Genomic DNA, 10,076 nt, shown 5'->3' on the forward strand with positions numbered 1-10,076 from the left:
CAGTGTCTGAGCTGAATGGGACTGTAGGACACTGGCAGGTATCAGAGAATGGTGTTAGGATGTAGGCTACTTATCAAACAGAGAGCTTTGATGGTTACTAACTATTAGAGAAATGGCCCGAGCCAATCCAAATAAAAGATCCTTTGTCCCTTACCGTCTCCTCGTGTCACCCCAACACAAAAGGGGAATGTGACCCAGGATGAAAAGACTGGATGCTCCAGGCTTGGAGCGGGTACAATAGCACAGTGTGAGGGGAGGAGGGAGGGAAAGCCCAGAGCCAAGTTGCAGGTAGAGAACAAAACCGATTCACGATGCCTTGCATTTCCCTGATCAAACCCAGGATGCTCAACAAGCTTGATGCATATAAAACGTACAGCTGACAAGATTAAGTGTGCTGGATGTCCGCAGTTCCAAGCTTTTCTAACCACTAAAAACCTATGCCATACCCGCCTGTAGAAAAGGTGAGATAAATCATAACTTAGCTTACAGAAGAAACAAGGCCACTGCTTAGTAGGTGTGGGCGTGAAACCCAGGCCTCCAGCCCCAATCCGAGTTGACTCTGCAGGGCCTGCACAGTCTGAGCTTTTGGGGTGAACAACTGAGGCCTTGCTGTGCATCTGCACCCCAGCTTCTCTGTCTGCCCCTCCTACTTCCTTCATAGTTCCAAGGACTTGCCAGCACCTCCAGCACCAGATCTCCTCTCTCGGTCCATTTCTCCAGCTTCCTCAGAGCTGCCTTGCTGTGGTTCAGACCTGCAATGGTCCCCCAGACTCACTTAGGGGGCTGGGCCTCAGGGAAGGAAGCCAGGTTACTGTGTGTGCCCCTGAAGACCATGATGGGAACGTGGCCCTGCTTCTCTTTCTCCTGTTGCTTACTGACCACGCTAAGGTGGTACTGTGCAACCCTCATCATGATGTTCTCTGTCACCACTGGGCCAAAGCAGCAAACCAGGTGACCATGGGCTGACACCTTTGAAACCAGGACCCAAAATACATCTTCCCTCCTCTTGGGTTGGGTTTCTTGGCAATGGAAAGTCGATTAAAACTCATCTTCCATGTGATATTCTATAAGTGCTTCTGCACGGTGAGATGGCGGTACACACCCTGTGTGGACTTATCCTGAGTCCTTCTGCATTCTAAGCAGGAATAGATAGGGCTTCTGGGAGCACAGTGATCCCAGCTGACGGGAACAGAAGGACGTTTGCTCTGTGGTACAGGGAGTGGATTCTGCTGTCAACTCCGAGGAGCGCGGAAGCCCATTCCTCCCAGGTGCTCCCGAAAGTGGCACAGCCCTGCAGATATCCTGAGGCCCTGCGCGATGTGGGGCAGAGACTGAACACCCTCTGGGTCCTGCCGTGCAGCTCTGAGGGTGAAAGGGTAGATTTTGGTTTTGATTTTGCTGTTAGCGCTCAGGGTTGGACTTGGGTCCTTGTGTGGACCAGGCGTGAGCTCCACGACTCCACCCAGGCCAGGTTTTTTTTTAAGTTGCTAAATTTGTGGTCATTTATTATGGCAACTAGAGAGCACAGACAGATATACAATGGGTATTTCTGACCTGAGTTTTACAGGGGTCACCCCACGTGCAACAGGAGCATCACAGAGGAGCGTTCTCAGCTCCGACTTTCTGAGAGTGAGGGGCACGGTCCGGGGCACAGCAACACGTGCAAGTTCATCAGGGCCCTTGAATGTAGCTGCCGTGAGGCCTGCGCATGGAGATGTGTTCCCTGTCCACTGCTGGAGGCCACTGATACCAAAAGCCACACTGCTGCGGCTTCCAGAGAGATAAGCACGAGGAAGGACAGAGAGAGAAAGGATGAAAGAGAGGACAGAGCAGCAGATTCGTGCTAAGGGATCGTTCCTGTGACTGTCATGGCTGGGCAGTTACGGGGTTTTCTGGGCAGGCTGCTGGGCGGAGTCCAGGGCAGGGCTGATGAGCTCAGGCCCACAGGTGGCCCTGGCAGGCAGGGCTCCTTCTCTGGGAACGTCAGTGTCTTCTCAAGGCCTTCACTGACGAGGGCACCCACACAACAAAGGTCATCTGTTCTCCTCAAAGCCTACAGATGCAGGTTAATCAGATCTGAGAAATACTTCCACGGTGACACCCAGCCTGGCATGTGACAATGTCTGGGGACCGTGCCTAGCTAAGTGGGCATACGAAATTACCCACTGCAAATCCACCCTCCCTCAGCTTGGCGGCCACACGGGCCTCATTACACCACCTCCACCTCGGTGACATGACAGCAAGGCCATGCTCCATGGAGCATTCTGTGGCTGCACGACACACTGCTGGAAAGAACACGCTAAGCCATACCCAAAGAGCATGGGTCACCCTGGCTGCTCTCATTCTCACATTAGTGTCCTGTAATGACCCTGGTGACGTTAATCTCCCCAGAGTTCCTATACCCTAAGTCCTGTGACGTGAAGTCAGCAGTGAACACATGTCTGCTAGACATAAAGTTGCTGCCTCGCATGCTCTGTGTGAGGGGAAGAGAAAGGCAGGCAGGCACACACCCACACCCACACACACACCCACACCCACACATGCACACACACACACAGGCACACACACGCAAGCACACACACACACAGGGCACACACACTTGCGCACACCCACGCACACACACCCACACAGGCACAAACACACATGCATGCACACGCGCGCACACACACACCCACACCCACACCCACACACACGCACACACAGGCACACACACACACAGGCACACACACACACCCTGCCCAGTACCTACACCTCCCAAGGCTGTGCTGTCCCTACCCAGTACACAGCCCTCAGTGACCTCCCAGGCCCAGCGTGACCCTTTCCCTGCCACTTTCCACAGGAAAGGCATGTCCCCTGCACCCTTGCACTACCAGTAGGGTTTAAGCAAAGGACTCTGCCCTTCTTTGGGGCCATGGCCACACAGCCTGAACTGCACACTGCTTTGTGGCTCTAGCGTCTTTCCATCCTGCAAGCACGGTCTCTTCTGAGTCAGACCCACAAGGGCGCCACTGAAGGCTTGGCACTGCCTGCATCTCTGGCAGAGAGCACGGTCCTCTCACATGCCGCAGTCTGAAAAGACCAGGCATGAGGAAACCACACGCCGTCCACAGCCTGCCGCTCAGGGTCCCGCTGGCGTTGGCTCCTGCCCCTCCTCCTCTGCAGCCTTCAGGCGGAGAACACACTGCCCGTCTCACAGCCCAGGGAGCCCTTTCTTGAGGGCGTGCACATGCGGAACTGTTTCCCCGCTGAATCCCACAAGAGAACGGTTCTAAACACGATGCCTGACCACACAGAAGGCTCAGCGTGTGCGTTCCCCTAGGACACGTCCTGCGAGTCCATCCATTGAAGCCATCTCCAGCGCATGCCCCTGTCCTGCTGCTGAAACCCCGTGCAGTCCTCAGGCCCAGATGTCCCACATAGGGACCAGAGAGTCACAGTGCTGTGCCCAGGTGCCACGCTCTGCCCACCCGGCTTCGGCACGAGGTGATCCTCACGTGCCTGGTCCACGCGGGCTGTGCTCTCTCCGAGATGCCCAGAACTCGGCAGCTACCTGGACAGACCGGCAGACAGACATCTGGCCCGAGAGTCTGGAATTATGCGGGTCAGGGGATGGGAATTCAGATGCGGGAGTGGAAGGACTGGCCCTCCGAGGGCTGCTGCCCCACCCTCTCAGCTTTCCTGCCTCTGCCTTAGCTGAGCCGCCGAGAACAGAAGACTGGAGACCGTCCTGGTGGTCGCAGACGCTCTGCCATGGCCCACTATGCGGTACAAGCCTTTGTCAGACGCTGTGCCCAGGCTGCCGCCCTAACACGATGCGTCCAGGTGGCCCCCATGGAGGGTCGCGCCCGGGTCCTCACCGCCCAGGCACCCACTCCTCACACAGAATGAATTAGCAGAGGGGACGCTCGGGGTCCCCACACCGGAAGCAGCCTGGCCCAGCGGCCCGGGGGAGGCCAATGACAGGTAGGGCCTCGGCTCCAGGGAAGGCCAAATGAAGGTGTGCCTCACGGTCTGCAGCCTGTGCTAGGCAAATGACACCAGAACCAGAGCTGTGATAACGATGATGAATACAGAGCGGGCAGGCTGTGTGCCCTGCTCAGTGCCATGGCCGGCACGCGGTATACACGCAGCTCATGTCGGCTGAATGAATGAGGGACCAGGTGGCCACTGCTGAAACTTGCACGCGTAGTTCTTGGAACTTGCCTTTATCCTGCGGCAGACATTCCACTGTCAACAAATGCCACCACGTCCCCGACGTCTCTAGGAAGTGTGCACCAGGGTCCCCATTTTACAGGTGAGAAACAGGAGGCTTGCAGAGGCCTGGACCTTTGCCTGCATTCCCACGAGGAATGGGCAGTGAACCGGGACCTGGAACCACATGACACAGCTCCAACTCCACATGGCTGAAGCATGTGACCCTCACGGCTGTGTCTGGACATCCCCTGAGTCTCGTGCGCCCATAGGTGGGGCTTTTCAGAGGTGGGAGACGTGGGATGGATTCATGGTGCAATGCTGGGCTCAAGCACACTCGGATGAAGTGTGTGAGCGCTGCCTGCCCTAAGTAGTCTGGATGAGATAAAAGGGGCAGGAAGATGCTGTTTAATCCCTTGTTGCTTTGCTACTTTCTGTCCACCAGGGACTGTGGCTCCTCTGTGAAGCCACCCTGCCTTGGAGCCAGCCGACTAAGGACTGAAACCTCTACATGCTGAGCTAAATAAACCTTTCCTCCTTTAACTCTGGGTTTCCAGTATTTTGTTTCAGCAATGAAAGAAGTAACTCAGTTACAAAGCCCTTTAGGAGTTGCTAAATGTTCTGAGAATCGAATTTTCAAATAGCTTTACTGAGGTCACATTCACTAAGATAGAACTCATGTTTCAATGTGCAGAGCTCAGTGGGCCTTAGGTATCATGGAGCTGCACCGGAATCTAATTCCAGGACAGGGGTCACCTATGGGAAACCCAGTGCTCAGCAGCAGCTGCTCGCCGCTGCCCCCTCCAGCCACCCGGCAGCCACCAGCCTACTTTTCGTCCTCGTGGATTTGCTGTCCTGGAGTTTCACTTCCCAGGTGCTCCAACACTCGTTGCGTTGCCACTGCCCTGACAATAGGGCTGCGTGACAGTCAATGGGGGTAAGAAAAGCACCGGGGCCAGCACGGCTCTAGGTGTGGATGATGGATTCACTGAAGATGGAAGACCCGCCCTGGGCGTGGGTGGCACCGACCAGTAGACAGCCTGGATGATATAAGAGGGAAAGAAGCCATGCTCCTGCTTCTGCTTTGGAGGAGGAGCTCCAGTCTCTGCCATGGGCTGTGTCTCTGTCTCTGGGCTTCCAGCTTGGACTCTTCAGCCCCGCAGTGTGGATCATCTCTTCCTGCCATGGACTCGCATTGGACTGCAGGGCGTTCCCGGTTCTCTGCTGTGGCTGGGGTCCCTCAGCTCTCCGGCACAGACAGCCCCTTTGCTTTTCCTCCACACCCGACTTTGAAGGCAGCCTAACCTGTCAATCCTGTACGCGTGGTGCACACACTCATATCTTAGATTAAATCTGCTCCTGCCACAAACCCTAAGTGATGCAGGCTGGCTCACACCCCACCCCAGGTGGATGTGCAGGATCACATGCCATCCTTCAGTCACTGGCCCTCCGATGGCATTCGGGCTATGTCTGTGTTTCAGCGATCCTGGGCAGTGCTGCGGAGAACGCTCCTGGACCAGGGTCTACATGGACAGTTTGGCCCTGGGCCACATGGTCACTCTGACTGCAGCCTTCCCAGGAAGTCCAAACTTTCCCACCATGGCCGCAGCTCAGCAGAGCATGAGGGTGCCCCGTGCCCAGCTCCTGGCCAGGCTGTCACTCTCCGTGGAATCCCAGGGAATGAGACGTGGTGTCTCCCGGGGGTCTGCCTCACTTTCCTGAGGACCAGTGATGGGGTGGTCTCTTCTCTGGATATATACCTGTCCCTTTATCAGTCGGGTGGCAGATACAAGACCCCTGTCAGGCACACTATTTCCAAATATTTTCTGTCGTGCTCTAGATTGTCCATCTATTTCTTGATGCACAAATTTAAGATTTCTAAAAGTCCAAATCATGCTTTTTCTTTCACCATTTAATGCTTTCGTGTCACAGCTCAGACACCTATGTCTTCTCCACACGCACACATACAGACTCTCCCCGATCTTCTCCCCCATAAATTTTACAGTGGTGGCTCTCACATCCTGGTGAGTGGTTGGTTTTGAGCTGGGCTTTGTGCATGGTGCAGGGAGGAGGGACTCGAGATCATTCCTCGTCCTCTAGTATTTTGGGGTGTGCAAACCCACCAGCTCCTGCTCATGAGCCTCGCAGCATTAACTTCCTGAGCAGTGAAGAGTTAGGTGACAAATATAACTGCTAGTGTGGAAATACTGGGCCCGAGAATAACCTTTTAGAATGGTGGGACGGGAAAGGGGGACCCCAAGGAATCTCCTAAAATTAGCTACAGGGAAAACTGAAACCTACAGATCCAAGGATACAATCCAGGGATGAATGTAGTGACGGCAGGGAACGTGGAGAGGAAACCTTCCCACAGGTGACATGGAGCCCGGATCGTGTGTGTGCACGCACGCACGTACACACACGCACGCACATATAGTCCACGTAAAGCCAGAACCCCGCTGCTCACCACACTCCAGAGCTTTGCACTCGCTGCTCCGCCTGCCTGCAGTGCTCCCGGAGACATGCGCACACCCTGCTGCTGCCTCACTCCCTCTATCCCCTGCCAGGCACCCGGGGCAGACCCACCCCTGTCTTCTCCCAGGGGAATCTGAGCTCCCCCAGGGAAACCAAGGCTTGGCCTTGATCAAAGGTGCCCGGGGTCCAGAAGAGTCCTGGACACTAGGGGGCGCTCGCTCAGTGGACACCGCGGGACAGAGGCTGGGAGAGCCACCAGGGAGTGGGATAGGAGCAGGGGTAAGAGATGGTAAGAGTAGGAGGAAGAAGAGGAGGAGAAGGGGGGAGGGAAAAGGGAAGGATCAGCAGGAAGAGAAGAAGGAAGGGAGGAAGAGGAGGAGGAGAAGAGGGGAGGGAGGAGGAGAGGAAGGAAAGCAATTGGAGGAGGGAGGAGGGAAAAGAGGAAGTGGACGGGGAGGAAGAGGAAGAGGGGAGGAGGAGCAGAAGGAGGGAAGGTTGAAGTCAGTCCTGGTTACAGAACAACGGGTACCTTCAGAGAAATGCTGGTGCCATACACTCTGCCATGGCCCTGCCCAATGCCCTCTTCTACAGCCTGTGCTGCCCCAGTGCCAGACTCTGTGAGCACCAGTGCTTTCTCCTTGAGTCCCCGGCCCTCTCGGAGGAACTTTCCCGCTGTCCCTGTCTCTGTGCTGCTCTCGCTCCTGCTCGCTGCAGAGGAGAGAGCCGGGGCCACAGTGGCCGGGTGAGCTCCGAGGCCGGCTCCCGATGCCCATCCACTAGGCGCAGCACAGCGCCCCTCCCGGATTTCTCTCCATTCTGTTCCCTGCGTGGATCAGTTTTGTCCTCAGGCAAAAGCAAAATGCCAGTCACCGTCAAAGGGTCACCAGGCCCAGGCCAAGGGCTGAAAGAGGAGCTCCCTGAGGGTCTCCAGGGGACTCTTTTCCAGAAATGTCTGAGATTCGTCTCCCCCACGATCGGCCAAAGCAGACCCCCACTGGCCAGGGGGATGGACAGGACCCTGGGTGGCTCAGGCTGTGGCTCCCACTGCGCTGTGGACGGAGGGCTCCCTGCTCCCAACAGCCTCCCCAGACGTGCAAAGGTCCTGCTGAAGTCAGGTAGGACAGCACCCAAAGGTAGGACAGCACCCACCTGTGAGGGTCATTTTCTGTGCATGTGAGCGTGTGTGTATTCCGTGCATGTGCGTGTGTCTGCATTGTCACGCATCCCCCTATTTCCTCTACAAACGAGGAGCCCACGGTGCCGTTTCACACAGCGACGCCCTCGCCCAGCTCCTCTCTGCGGCCTCAGCACCCTCACCCCGACACCCTGAGTCTTCACGGCTGCGGAGCCACAGGGGTTCACTCCACAACGTTGCAGTCAGCTCAGCTACCCTAACAAACTGCCGTGCGCTGGGTGGCTTACCAGCAACAGGGTTTAGTCTTCCAGTTCTGGAGGCTGGAAGCCCAGAGGAGCTAGGATCTTCGGAGGCCCTCTCTGGTTTCTGCTGCTGGGTCCTGAGGTCCTTGCAGTGGGAAGGGGCTCCCGAGGCTGCTGTCTAGTCCCTCCCTCGCGAGGGGCTTGCCCTCCCCTTTACTGGTGCCCCACAGCCCTTCTGCCCAAAACCATCTGTGATGGTTCATGTGTAGATGGCCCTCAACAGCCACCTGAGCTCATGGGACCCTTGGAAGGTGATTGGATTGTGGGCCTTGGAGCCCACCTGCTGGCCAGAAGCAGAAAGTCACTTTGGGTGTGGTCTTTGGAGGGCCCATCTCCCTCCCCGCTCCTCCCTTCTCTCTCCACTTCCTGTCCGCCATGCCCTGAGCAGCTCCCCTCTGCCAGGCCCCTCTGCCATGCTGCCTGCCTTGGAGCCATTGGACTGAACTCTCCACAGGCTGTGAGCCAGATAAACCATCCTCCTTCAATGTTTGAGCGCTAGGTATGTGTCTCAGAGACTAGAGCGTGACCAAGACGCCATCCCCCTGGGGGCAAGGATGTCAGCACACAGACACGAGGGACACACAGACACCTGGACTGTTGCGTGAGGTCACTGACCCCACAGGCTGCAGGGTCTGGCACCTTTGGTGTCCTGTGCCCTGCTGCTGTGGGAGTTGTGCACACGGATGCCTCCTGCAGAGGCAGCTCACGGAGGCAGGTGCCAGGCTGTGCCTTCACTCACCCCGGAACCAAGGCACCAGCTCCTAGTGCCCAGGGTGGAGGGAGGTGAAGGGGGAGGGGCCCTGCAGCTCTGCCTTTTAACTCTACCATTCCTCGCGATGACTTCCGTCAGGCTCTCCTCATCCCCTCAAGCAGAAGTCCCATCCTCCTCCGGAGATCCGGCTGGACCCTTGTCCCTCCCCCTTGCACTGTCAGAGGCCGAGCTCTCCCTGGTGCGCCCGGCCCTTCAAAGCATATGTGTATTTATTCACAAGCGTACGGCCCATAGTGGCAGAATTCACACCCTTCACAGGGCATAAATATCAGGTCCCAGATACAGGCTTGTGGAATAGAAAACTGCCTTACACGCTTAAAATATTTGAGAAAACTGTAAAATAAATTCCTTTTGCCAGGAAAACAAGGACTAACATTGGGCAGCACAGATGCTCAATCCTGGGTTTCCTTAATACTTCATCAATTCACCACTTTTAAAGAATGACAACGTCTCGTTTGGATTTACACACCAGGACGTGTCCTCAGATTCTCGCCAATCAGTTTCTCCAGAGCACAGAAGTGAGAGGTCAAAAGCTGTCAAAACTTATGGTACAAACATGTGCAAGATGGATTTCAAAACAGCCCCGTTTTGAAACTGTTTCTCAGTATAAAAGTTTAGTAAATAGATAGCTTGATATTTCCATTGCTTTTTCTGGAAATAATAGACTAAAATAAATTCTGACTGAATTAGGATGGATACTACTTGCTGTAACTAGCTTTACAGTTCACACACACACACACACACACACATATATATACACACACCCCTCTGAAGTTCACCTTGAAGATCCAGCCCTTCTAACAAGTGATCTGAGAGATCTTTCCAAAGTAGTGACAGCAAAATTCTAAAAAATTAAAACAGAGGGATTTCAAGCCAAGTTTTCTTGTTGAGAAGAAATCACAGTTTATCCAACAGAATGTTATTTATGAACGCTCCCAAGCCATCCACTACATACTGGACGTGCAGTCATTTGTTAATGAACATTGCCAAGGCCGCCAGCAGGCGGGGGCCCAGCTCCCAGGTAGTGGAAGTGGAAAGTGATTCCTCCCCAGGAGCCCTTCCTGCACATGGGCCATGGCACAGACCCCAGCACCAGGCTGCACGTTCCCGGCACGCTGGGGTTGTTGCCTTTTGGTAATGGGTTTCTAGCTGTTTGATGTTTTTTTTTTTTTTTTTTTTTTTTTTTTTTTTTTTTTTAAAAAAA

General features: G+C 55.1%; 1 protein-coding gene across 1 annotated transcript in view; it reads right to left on the reverse strand.

The window, feature by feature from the left end:
• Positions 1–10,076, reverse strand: part of Dscam (DS cell adhesion molecule) — a gene marked incomplete at its 5' end in the record, with an annotated part of 531,581 nt that overhangs the window by 154,978 nt on the left and 366,527 nt on the right. The gene's annotated exons all lie outside the window — the stretch shown is intronic.

Source organism: Fukomys damarensis, unplaced genomic scaffold (genome assembly GCF_012274545.1).
Source record: "Fukomys damarensis isolate Sample0158 unplaced genomic scaffold, DMR_v1.0_HiC HiC_scaffold_24, whole genome shotgun sequence".
Classification (NCBI taxonomy): Eukaryota; Metazoa; Chordata; class Mammalia; order Rodentia; family Bathyergidae; genus Fukomys; species Fukomys damarensis.